The 13149-nt window shown below is 37.1% G+C and overlaps 1 pseudogene across 1 annotated transcript; it reads right to left on the bottom strand.

The window, feature by feature from the left end:
- Window positions 1–7834: 7834 nt before the first annotated feature.
- On the bottom strand, window positions 7835–11534 carry LOC121268350 (annotated as a pseudogene). The gene is made up of 2 exons (XR_005941149.1): window positions 11377–11534; window positions 7835–10597 (listed from the first exon to the last, which is right to left on the bottom strand). The product of XR_005941149.1 is annotated as an FT-interacting protein 3-like (transcript).
- Window positions 11535–13149: the final 1615 nt, after the last annotated feature.

Here is a 13149-nt window from a genome sequence, read left to right as displayed (position 1 = left end):
CGACCCACTTAGGGCAAACAATGAGCATAAACTTCTTGAAACCTCCCCTTCAACGAACTAAAGGGCAACTCATCAAGAATAATCATTTCTGCTAAGGCTTGTCTGCAAGCCTCAACACTAAATGATATGGGCACAAATTCCCCACTAACACTTCCTACACCCGCCTTCGAACCGAGAGTAGTTTGAGACTTATTGTCTGTCTCAATGGACATTTCTTACATTGTTTTTTCAATATGATACTTCATGGACTTTGTATCGTTGGTCTTCGTATCACATGCATACGAAGCACCACAATAATTACATGCAGCCTAGGTTTACTTGGATCACATTTTGGTATTTTTGTAAAGTGATCCCAAACTATTGACCTATGTCTACCACTACCACTCTGTGTAGTATTAACACTTACATTGAGTGGGAGTGGAGGAATGTCTTGCCATGTGTAGCCTGTGTTGACTCTACATTATCTGTAGTAGAATCATGTGGAAATAATGCTGGAATCGTTTCCATCTAAAAAAAAAGAAATGGAATTAAATAAAAATAACATATAATCAATAAATAGTAGACATATTACACTTAGTTACATAAAAAGGAGCTAGAAATGGATATAAGAAAGTCAATGAAGTAGACATATGGACACGAAAATGAGTATCCTATGTTGAAATACAAAGTAAATTTTAGTGAATAGAGAGAGATTGGTAAGTGTTTTGAGAAGATTTCAACTTATATGGACACCATGTATAGCTGCATGGCCTGTAAATAGCATCGCTAGAATATTGGAAATCTCACATCAGAAATCTTATTTACTCTCATATTACTCTGGCTTTATATATATATATATATATATATATATATATATATATTCACGTCCATTAAAACTTGTATCAATGTTGGTGGGAAATTCATTTGAGAGCTAAGTGCTCATGATTTTCCTACACATTTTTGAAATATAAAAACAACTAGCTACTAGGTCTTGCTAGGGACAGAATCTTAATTGCAATAAGCTGGAACCCATTTATTATTTCAAAAGTAATATATATTAATTGCAATACATCATCATGCAGATCATGATATATATGCTCCAGTTTGAACTTATATATAATAACGTACATATTAATCATATCATGATGATCATATATATGCTAGGGATATTCATGATGCATGCATGTTACTGATCTGATTATGGTGCTAGGTAGATCATGCAAGCTAATTAAACATGGCTAGCTGTGGTGCAGGTATTTGGCTTCAAGGAAATTAGGTCGGCCAACTGTTTGATATATTGTTGCAGGGCGTTAGGCTCGCCTTTAATTGCAGCGTAATGATACCAAAATAGATGCATATAACTACTACTTCTACTACTAGTCTATGATTTAAGACATAATAAACTATAGTCTATAATCAGGTTATTAAAATTTAAGACATAATAAACTATAGTCTATGATTTAAAAAGAGAGATTTTTCTGTAATCACCAATTCACCATTAAAAAATTTTCTAACCAACCAAACAAGAGGGCCAATAAATAAACAAAATCAAGAGGAAAAAGGGTTTCATATTCGGGCCTCCGAAATTTTATACCCCCACAAATTCACAATATTCAAGATCAAGATACCGAGAATTACAAGTAGATGAAATGAAATAAACATACCGAGACTGAGGCTTTGAAGTCTGAGGCAGCACCGGAGCGGTTGAGTGGGGCTGTCGGCTGTAATTTTTTGGGGACCCAACAAAGACGACTCAGACGATGGACTGCCGGCTGAAATTTTCAGGGGACTGGACGGAGGGGCTAGGCTGCTGGAGAGGGGGGTTGTCGCGCGGCTACTAGGGTTACGGAATTGGGAACTGAGAATTTCAATTTCGTGGCCCGTGGAGTGGGGGGTTGGGGGCCGGGGCTAACTGGGGAAGTGGGGGTGACGAAACGGCGTCGTTTGGGTTAAATTTGAACCCAAACGGCACCATTTAAGTAAGCTTGCACTCATTTAAAAAAAAGGTTGCGTCCAACCAATGAATGCATATCCGGACCCGTTGGGACTTAAACGGCACCGTTTAAGTCCAATTTTGTTTTTAACAGCGCCGTTTGATGTTTTTCAAACTTGATGTGTTTTAATTTTAAACTTGTGATTTTTTTTTTATCTTTTTGGCACATAAATTAATTACAAAAATTATTTAAATTAGTAAATTTAATTAAACTATTTAATGGTGATTATTCTTGTAACTCATTGAAAAAATAATTAATGATAATATTATATATTATACTCTAATAGTAATAGTGATACTAATAATATAATTATATATGTTATATATTATGGAATATATATTATATAATAACACATGGATACTAAATTATGGACTATACTATACTAAATTACTAATAGTAAATTAGAGTCATAGTGAACAGTGATATATCATATAGACTCATTACTCATACTCATTAGTAATACTCATTAGTCATTAGTCATAGTATTAGTTGTATTGATACTATATATAGACTTGTAGACTTGTAGTTACTAGTTATAATAACTTATAGACTTACATTGATTTAGTTATAAATTTAGTTTAGTTATAAACTTATAATTATATTGATGATGTTAATTGTTACTTTATTACTAATTTAGAGTATGTCAATGTATTACAATTTATTATAGTTCTAACTTCTAACTTATAAATTAGTTAATGGTGAATTAGTCAGACTCATAGGTGAGTTAATTGATATTCATGTCATACATGAATCATGAAGTTAATTATAATTTACATTACTTTTGAATTTTTAATTGCTTTATACTTACTTACAATTTAGATATATTAAAAATGTTATCTAATAATGTAGAATCTAGATAGATGTAGTCTTGTATTTGTAGATGTCTACTAATTAGTTAGTGGTGAATTGATGATAGGTTAATTGGACCATGTGGTAGGTTAGATGAAAATTACATAATTTATTATATAAAAAACATAAATATATAATTTAATTTTTTTGTCGGTCCGGTCCGGTCCAATGCTTCTCGGTCCGGTCTGGTCGAAAACCCCTAAATCCAGGACCGGACCGAAGACCGAAAATCTCATTTTGTGAGGACCGAAACCGAGAATGCCTATTCTCGATCCGGTCCGGACCGGTCGGTCCGGTCGATTTTCTTGGTCCGGACCGGCCGACTTACAGCCCTATTTCTAACATTCTCCAACCATAGTCAACCCAGAAACCTCCAACAAAAATTCCTCCCACCCATCTCCAATCAACCAAACTCTTATCAATTCATCCACTCACTTTATAACAATCAAAACTTACCTTGAAGAATTATCTCCTTTGGAAGGCACAAATTGTGCCCTTCCTAAAAGGGCATCGTGGATGGTACTTTACCCATTCCGTCTCCCATGGTCGATGGCTATGTAAATCTTGAATACACTACATAGATTTTACAGGATCAGGTAATAGTTTCTGCTATCAACGTCTCCCTCTCAGATACGGTTTTAGCTCAAGTCCTATCTTTGTCACTCTTTTTACTTTTAATTTTGGATGTATGGGACCGGTGCCTATGCCTTCCTCCATTGGTTGTACGTACTATCTAAGTATAATTGATGATTTTCTAAGTACATTTGGCTCTTCCCCATTCAATCCAAATCAGATGTCTCCACAATTGTTTTAGCATTTCTCACATATGTTGCTACTTACTTCTCTTCCAAAGTAATTTCAGTCCAAACAGATTGGGGGAGGGGGGTGGGGTGAATTTCGGCCACTGAAACAAATTTTTCAATCACGTGGTATTAATCACCGATTCTCTTGTCCATACTCTCATGAACAAAACGGCACCGTTGAACGGCATCACCGTCATATAGTTGAGACTGGGCTCTCATTACTTGCCCATGCCTCAATCCAGCAAAAATACTGGGTCGAGGCCTTTCAAATGGCTGTTTATTTAATCAATCGACTCCTAACTCATGTTCTTAAAAATATTTCTCCCTTTCAGGCCCTTTTTAATAAGCCTTCCGATTATAAATTTTTACAAACCTTTGATTGTCTTTGTTGGCCTAATCTGAGGCCCTTTAATAGACACAAAATGCACCTTAGATCCAAATCATGCGTCTTTATGGGCTACAACCCATATCACAAAGGATATCTGTCTCCACATCCCCACGAGTCGTGTCTATATCTATCGGGATGTTCAATTTCACGAAACAAATTTCCCGTTTGCCTCCATTCCTTCTGGGTCTTCCTTTGACTCTAATCTCAAGGGCCCAACTCGCATTCCCCTTCCGTGTCCATCCTCACACCTCTCACCTAGGCCCAATCCTCCCTCAAACTCAACCCAACCCATATTACACTCACAAGATCCCCCTCACCCAGTCTGCTAGGTCTTCTTATTCTTCCTTAAATGCATCCTCTCTTGCGCCGTCTTCACCTTCTTATTCTTCTTCTTCTTCTTCTTCTTCTTCATCCCCACTTCCTCTACCACAACCCCACCACTCCTTGGTTACTCGCTCTAAAAATAATGTTCAATGTCCTCTCCAATGCACTGATGGCACAATCACCTAGCCTCCCCCAAATAATCCTTCACCTCACTGTTATTGCGTCCTCTTGTGTTCCTGAAGAGCCCTCTTCTTTCACCGAGGCCTCTAAGCATCATGAATGGATTGAAGCCATGTCTTCCAAATTTCAAGCTCTTCTTTCTAATCACACATGGGATTTGGTTTCTTTCTCTCACAACCTCAACGTTCTTGGTTCCAAATGGGTGTTGAAAACCAAAGGTTGTGTCGATGGATCTCTTGAGCGTCGCAAGGCATGCCTTGTGGCCAAGGGTTCCATCAACAACCCGGTGTCGATTTCTCTTAAACGTATAGTCCGATAGTCAAGTCAGTCACGATTTGGTTCCTCATCTCCATTGTCATGTGTTCTCGATGGCCCTTACATCAGTTGGATGTCCAGAATGCCTTCCTTCATGGCGATCTGGAAGAAAATGTCTTCATGCAACAACCTCCGAGATTTGCTAAACCAGATTATCCAAATCATATCTGTAAGTTGCAAAAATCACTCTATGATCTTAAATAAGCCCCTAGGGCTTTTAAACAAGCCCCTAGGGCTTGGTTCTCTGTTGTTTTGGTTTAGACAGTAGAAAACGGAAGATCTTCATAAAATGCGTTAAGACTGGAGACCAATCTCTCACTCTCATGACGTACTTTTTGGTTGAGTGATTTTACAAAACATATTCTTTATGGCAAAGTTATCAGAATTGGCAGCAATATTGTTTAAGATTATTAGGACATGTTTCATTGTTTTGGTTTAAGATCCAGATTTTGATGGCTTCAAATGATAGAGAAATAGCCATATAAAATGGTATTTAAACATATATTAAGCATTTAATACTGTATGTAAATAAATAAATAAATAAATAAAGCAGCAATAACATTTTGAAATTCTCAAGTTTTCTAAACTTTGAGAGAGATTTTTTTGTTTCCTGATTTAAAACCCATCATTTAAACTTCGATAGATCTATATTCCTGGTCTCCACAACGGTGTCTCAAACGTCAATATCCAAGATCATGGCTCTGCAGCTAGGAATGAAAAAAAGATGGGAAATTTACCAATGTCGTGTCTGTTCCAAAAGCAAGACATGTGAATTCTCCAAAAGTCCTTATCCTTGTTATCGTTTTGGTTGAAAGATACATAATTAGCTTATAAATGAAAAAGCACAAGATGCGGACATCGACCCCTCAGAAATTTAGATAATTTAATTCCTAATGATTTCAAATAGGTCGAGCCCTGGCACCAACAACTGTATTCCCCCACATTAAATGACCCTCCAAACAACCGACCACATTACTCCGGATCATCACGACGTACATCCATATCTATCGAAACTTGAAAATGTTTTTGTTTTTTTTAATAATGATTTTCACAAGTTTTAAATAGGTAAATTCTGTATAAATATTTGTAATAAAAAGACTTCCCCTTAAAAAATATAAAGAAATTATTCTTTATTGATTGAATCTACTTTTCTTTTATAAAGAACTTATATAAAATTTATGTATTTAAAATTTACATCTAATATTACCCTTTTTATTGAGCAATTTTACTTTCTGATGTTATATGTCACTCTTTATTTTTTTAATGAAATAAAAATCACTTAAAAAATATAAGAAGGGTGGAGGACCCATCAAAAGATCTCGTTGTCAATATCAATCCTGACAATAGGGAGTTAGGACAAACGCCTCGAACATGGGTTAGAAGGGGGAGTTTTATGCCCTGATGGTAGGCCCGCGAACTGATGGACTATGGCTCCACGAAGCACACATTCACATAATAAAATTTAATTTACAAAATTTAAATTTTAAAATTTATTTTTCAAAGTAAATATTTTACTGAGTGTGATGATCTATACACCAATTTGAGAATAAAATTTTTCTTATTGGTAACCATACGTAGTGATTATTTAAGAGATTTTGTTTAATTATAAAAAAAATCCTAAAGTTGTTGCTTAAATTTGGAAGTATTTTTTATTAAGATAATAAATTTGGACGTTTTATGTAGAAGATAGAAAGACATGAATAAGTCTTACAAACTTAGCTGCTGCTAGTATAATAAAATTTATAAATTTATTATACAAACAATAAAATTTATTTTATATGTTTATTTTTATTTTATTTAATGCTCCAAATTCAAATAAACTTAGAGGGCACATGATCACTTCAAACCAGACTCCTGGTGCGCTTATAACCGAACCCATATGATGAAGTCGGTCCAATTCCAAATACAGAGCCACTGAAAGCGTGCCCCAAAGGAGAGAGAGTATTGGGAAGAGTTACCATACAGCTTCCAATAAAACATTGCAATGCTCACCGCCTCACCCCCACCCCCAAATCACCACCACCACCAAGCCGCCGCTGCTGCATTGTTGAGCCCAAGAATAGCATCGTGGGCGCAAGAAAGAGACACGGCCGAACAAAGACAAAAAGTCTGGAGGAAGGGAAGTTTGTTACAGGCTGTAAAGAGAAAAAGAAAAGCAGCAGACATAGGTCCCCCACATACTATAGGTCATGGCAGGCACAGCAGTAGCCACAGGTTACGAACAAGAATCAACGACTCTTGTTTTTTGGTAAGAAGGCCTCTCTTTAAAATGGTCCTTGCAGTCAAATACTGCTGTTCAATTATCAGACAGGCGCCGCTGTTGCGGGCACTTTAATCGATCTGTTTTTGGAAGTGCACCGCACACAGAACAGAGGGAGTTCTGATTTTTCATATGGGAGGAGAGCGCTTTGCTCATCTGGACAGAGTGCATAAACAGCTATATCCTCATGAGTAAGGTTTTCTTATTCTATTATTTACTATCCTTTCACTTATTTACCAGTTATTTAATAGCATATAAAAAAAGGCTAAAAAAAATAGTGATTAAAAGATAAAAGTAAAGATTTTTCATCATAAAAAATTAGCAGAGATAAAAAAGATACAGAAAAATAACAATGAGAATAAAACCTGCAGCAAGGCAATACAAACACATCCATCATGGTTTAATACTACAATCCACAGCCTTTCCAATGCACTCACACCTATCAAGTAAAGATTGTAGGCAAGAACAATAGCCACATTCATTCATATAATATAGTATGCTACTAATGGTGTGCCAAGATTTAAGATGGACCGATCATGTGACGAAATTTAGGGGCACAAAAAGAGAAAGCAGACACAGTAAATCACATTATGCAAAAGTATGAATGTCAGGAGTAAACACTAAGAATCATGAGCATACACATCAGAGCATGATAGAGATCCTACTCGGTTCTTAGAGAGAAACTAATTCCATCGTGGAGATCCTAATCGGTTCTTAGAATTTACTGTCAAAAGACCAATCAAGCAAAAATCTAGCAAATATTCATAAGCATAGAGATGGTTCAGCATAGCCTAATTCACAACCTACAAAATTATAGACGAACAATAACTGATTACCACAAAGTCAAGCTTCAAACAGGAATACTAAAAATGGCATCGGTTAAGCCGCAAGTCCACAAAATCTACTACCTTCAGAGGAAGGTTACACACACAACCCAACAACAGCCGCCAAACATTGAAAGCACAGACAATCTCCCCTTTGTTTCCACCTTTTCTCCAATGACTTGACAAGAAAGAGGGGAACTCAGCGCAATTCCACTTAAAAGCAACTGGAGATGAAACTACTTCGCTCATAACATGCAGTCTGTTCTGGCTGGCAACCTCCTGAAGAAATTCAAGGGTACCGAAGGAAGCCTATGCCGGAACCTTGGATGTCTCAATATATAAAAGCCTGTGAGAAGGGCCACAACTTGGAATGGTGTAACATAGAGTACAATAGCAGCAACCAGACAAAAAATTACAAACAGAGCTGTTGCTCTTGGATCTCGCCAGCTCAGCAGAGATTGCAGCCTCTCCCCTTGAGTTGCCAAGTCACCAACCACTGTCTGAATCCTCCCAGCAATACTCCTCAACCGATCATACCGCATCCTTACCATGTCGGAAGGCCGCGAAGTTGGAAAAGTATCAAATTCTTCATCAAGTTCATCAGGATGCGCAGAATCAGCATGAGAAAGGCGAGTGTCCATGTGAGGAGGATGTCTTGGCCTCAATCTATAATGCCAAACCCCAATCAAGAAAAGGTAGAGGAAAATTGTAGGTAAGATGAGCTCAGGGTACATAACCAGTATGATAAACAAGATGTGAATCAATACAGTTGTGATGGGGTTTTTCCAGTGGCAAATCTGATCAAACCATTTTCCTACAGCAATTAACCCACCCAAAACTCCCATGATCCTGAAAAAGTTTGCTTTGCTCCTTCTCATACTCCACATGTGGGAGCCCACATCCAACATATACTCCACCACCTCTTTCCTCAGCGGTGGTTCAGCCCGGCTCAACCTTATCGATACAATTTGAGTTGCCTGGTGCCTCAAGCTATCAAGTTGACTAACAGTTAATGGATGAATATAGTGCATTTTAGGCAAAAGTGGATGTGAGTACATGTGCATCATGTTAAGTAAAGAGGAGCAATTGAACCTCACAGCCAAATGAATCTCACCCATCTTCTTCACGCCATTGGGGTGTAGAACCAAAAGTGGATATGAGTGTGTATAAACCCGATCGGTTTCAAGTGTGGAGAGACGAATCCTTACCTTCCCAATCCTGGAATCCTTAGCCCCTCCAGCCTTATCTCCTCCATGCAAATGACAGTTATCAAACACCCCAATTGTTATGACCGTACAAGGATCAAATACCTCCCAAGTATATTGCTCATTCCACTTGGGTGTAAAGCTATCGATAATCGTCCTAGTTCTAACCCACTTTTGACCATATTTTGCAACACAGTAGGCGTCGGTTGTTCCACGCCCATCTTTAGTCTTCATTGGCATCAGACCCTGAGCATTTAGAATCCCAAGTTCAAGTACCCCAATGCTGGGCCTCCACAACTGCTTTGCTGTCGGTCGAAGGTCACTACTATAGTGTGTTGATTCATCCAGTACATGATAACCACCTTCCAAGCAGATCCGCATATGAATCCTGCTGGAAAATTTGGTTTCTTTTTTCTTCTGTTCCCCATCAACAATAACATGCTTTTCCAGATTATACCACCTAGTGTTCACTGGTTTATGATCCAACCTCCTATCAACATACACCAAGGAAATTGCACACTTCCCCAAAACTTCATCCTTGTTAGGTGCAACTCTGTCTTCTACACTCAACATCAAGTGGTCCTCAAATGGTTCAGATGCTACAAACATTAAATCCTCATTCCACATAGGATTAATAGTCCTGATTTGAGAAATTCTGGTTCTCGAAACCTGATTTCCTAGCATAGCCTTCACATACACTTCTGGGAACCTACCCTTATCACTCGGTTGCAAGTCCTGGCTTCAATGACATTGACCCTCAAATACCAAAGCTTAGGAGAGAGGTATACCTTCGAACGCATATTAGCAAGACCATCAGTTCCACTAACTCCCGCTGCATCTGAATTCCATGCTTCAGGAAACGCTTCATCAGCTTGTGTACCCATCCAAACAGCCAACATCAGCTCCCCCTTAACCTTGTCCCCCTTCCTATCCTCCAATCTATACCACTGAGGTGCCAGTGGGCTATCTGGGGAACCCGTCTCGGAACCTCATTCAGATCAAACAAAACCCGACCCATAAAATCATCCTTCACAAAATCCTTATCCTTCACTGTAACCTCAAGCACCGAAGACTGCAGCCGGTCTTTGGAGAAAGCAAACACCTGGTTCCACTCGGGATTTGACTTCTTCTCAAAATGCCGGGTTGTTCCCTTGTAATTTCCAAGCTTTACCTCCACGTAGGGGTCGCAACTACCGCTGACATCTTTTGCAGGCAAATCCTTGGCCTTAACAACGCGCACATAGAGATACTGCATCTGTTCAACGAGGTCATAGGTGCTTGTGTACTTGTCGCCGGTGACCTTTCCCCCTCCAAGATGGGGATTGGTCTCCTTCAACAAAAAGTCTTCTGGTGGAGGCCTGATCTGCATCTTTTGTTCCCAAAGCAGAGACACCCAAATCGAAAGAGTGAAGGTAGAGTAGCTCGATGCTATAGAAGAAGTATCTGAGTCTTTCTTAATTGCAGGTTGCCAGAAACCTAAAACAGGGGAAGAAACAGCGTCAAAGTCGTTACTCAATACCATACAAAGTTACCTAAACATTCGGAAAACCATACATACATCCATACATACATACATATATATATATATATATTACGATTTGAAGGGGGAAAAAGCAGAGATATTCGGATAAGAGAAAAAAATATAAAAAACAGAGACCATTTAAAACTATATTTTAAGAATCGCAAAGGACGATGATAAATATAAACACCAATGGTAAGCGCTGAGAACCTCAGATCTTTCGGCAGAAGAAATTTTGAAGTTTCACGGGTAGAAAACGACCTAGGAACGTCAGATCTAAATGCTCGAAACCTATTAAAACCAAAACCAGAAGGAAACGGTGTTTCAAGCCACTAAAAGTACAATCATGTCGGCATTTTTTAGATCAGAGTGCAGAGGAAACAGACATTCAAATGTTGTGCAGGGTTGCCGGAAAAAAGGGCAAAGCATATGCGAGAAAAACAAAATTAAAAAAAAAAAAAAAAAAAAAACAGCATTCTTCTTTCATTAAATGCCGATCCTTAGAAAAGGAAAACCTGATACACAACCGGGTCAAACTTATCCATCTGCCTCAGTTGCTTAAATCATTTTCTCCACCAGACAAAAGCGACATTAGAAAAACTATAATGCTCATAAATACGGTTTACATTTCCCAAACTTTCTCGGCATCCAAACAGGGACTGAAAAAAAAGCTTAACAAAAAGGAAAGGGTTAGAAACGAGACCTCAAATAAAGCAAAGAGGTTTCGAGTTGTTACCTTGAAGATAGACAATGATTACCGAAACCCTAGACCGACAACCTCCTTGAAGCTGCAACGGAGTTCATTTGAAGCAAACGGAAATGGAGTTTGGTTGACGAGGCCGAAGTGAGATAAACAACGAAGGGGAGAGAGAGAGAGAGAGAGAGAGAGAGAGAGAGAGGAATGTAGACAGTGCGAGAGAGAGCTTTTGCTTTTGCTTTTGTGTGTGGGAGTGGGAGTGGGGGGTGGGATCTGATGAATATGTGAGAGATATACACAGAACAGAGAAGGTACCGCCTCTCTCTTTTTTGATTGTGTTACGTGAATGCTAGAGGATGCTGTACAGTAGAAGTGGGACCCGGGTCAAGCGTGCGTAGGACTACGGTCGGGCCTATCACGTGCGAAAAACGTTGGTTGTTTATGGGACAACTGCGGCGGTGTGGCGGTTTTAACAGCGTCATTGGATTCCCCAGTTTGGTCGACTGTACTTCAAGTACTATTAGGTCATTTTACCATTATTTGGATGCCAATTCTACCCTTCCGCTTTTTGGGGTTTTTTCTTTTATAAAATAAAAAAAATTCCGACCCGTTTATTACATTTTGTATTAAAATACGAAAATATTGTAATGATAAATTAATATGAATTTATTAACCAAACAAACCTTAAGAATTATATCAATCAGGCAAAAAGTATTTGGTTGGCATCACCTTTTTAAATTGATGGAATTGGGACATATGTAAAGCTGAAAAGGAATTGGATTGTTTTATGAATTGGCAATACTTTTTTTTTTTTTTAAAGAAAGAGGTTATAACTCTATTTATTATATTTTGTATTAAAATATAAAAATATTGTAATAATGAGTTGATATGATTTTAGTAACCAAACAAAACTTAAGAATTATATCAATTAGGCAAAAAATATTTGGCATCACCTTTTTAAATTAATGGAATTGGGACATATGTTAAGCTGAAAAGAAATTGGATTGTTTAATGACTTGGCAATACTTTGATTTTTTATTAAGATAATTAATAATTGAATTTCCACCTCGTGTATTAAAAAACAATTAAAAACAATTACTAAAATAACTCAGGATCGAATCTCTCTCGTCTAAAAAAAAAACTGAAAAGGATTTGGGTTGGGTGTTTATAACGAGCCAAATTGGGAATTTCACTGGCCGAGGATGTGATTTATAATAATAAAAAATTATTTGAAACCTCCAGAACATGACATACATGTCACTTTGGAATTGCCTAGTCAAGCGACACATCATCAAAAGTATTCTCCTTTAGCAAGTTAGTTTCAGCCAAAAGCGGTTCAACAAGTATAATATTGCTCCGTTTTGAGAGGATAATCGTGTCTTATGAATTATGAATTATCATCTTTTAAATGTAATATTAAATAATTTAAGACTATTTATTATAAGTATATGTTATTATCATCCATTATATTATCATTTTATAATGTAATATTAAATAATTTAAGATTATTTATTATATTTCACTTATAAATCTATCATTTAGTTTACGTTTAGATAGTGAGGTATTATGAGATATTCTGTGAATAATTTTTAAAAAGTAATGAAAGAATATTAAATAGTAATAATTAATAGTGAAAAATATATGAAAATAATAATAAAATAATAAATAGTAGTGAGATATTCTTAATACAAGTTTTAATGTCACGTCAAGAGATGTTAAGAGAATGATAATAAAAATGACGAAAAATATATTTTTCTGTTTTTAAAAGATAAATGCAAGCGACAAAAAAATCTCATAAGAGTAAACTCATAA

This window comes from Juglans microcarpa x Juglans regia, chromosome 5S (assembly GCF_004785595.1).
Source record: "Juglans microcarpa x Juglans regia isolate MS1-56 chromosome 5S, Jm3101_v1.0, whole genome shotgun sequence".
In the NCBI taxonomy this organism is placed as follows: Eukaryota; Viridiplantae; Streptophyta; class Magnoliopsida; order Fagales; family Juglandaceae; genus Juglans; species Juglans microcarpa x Juglans regia.
The sequence above is the reverse complement of the archived record's forward strand: the minus strand, read 5'-3'. Positions and strand labels throughout refer to the sequence as shown.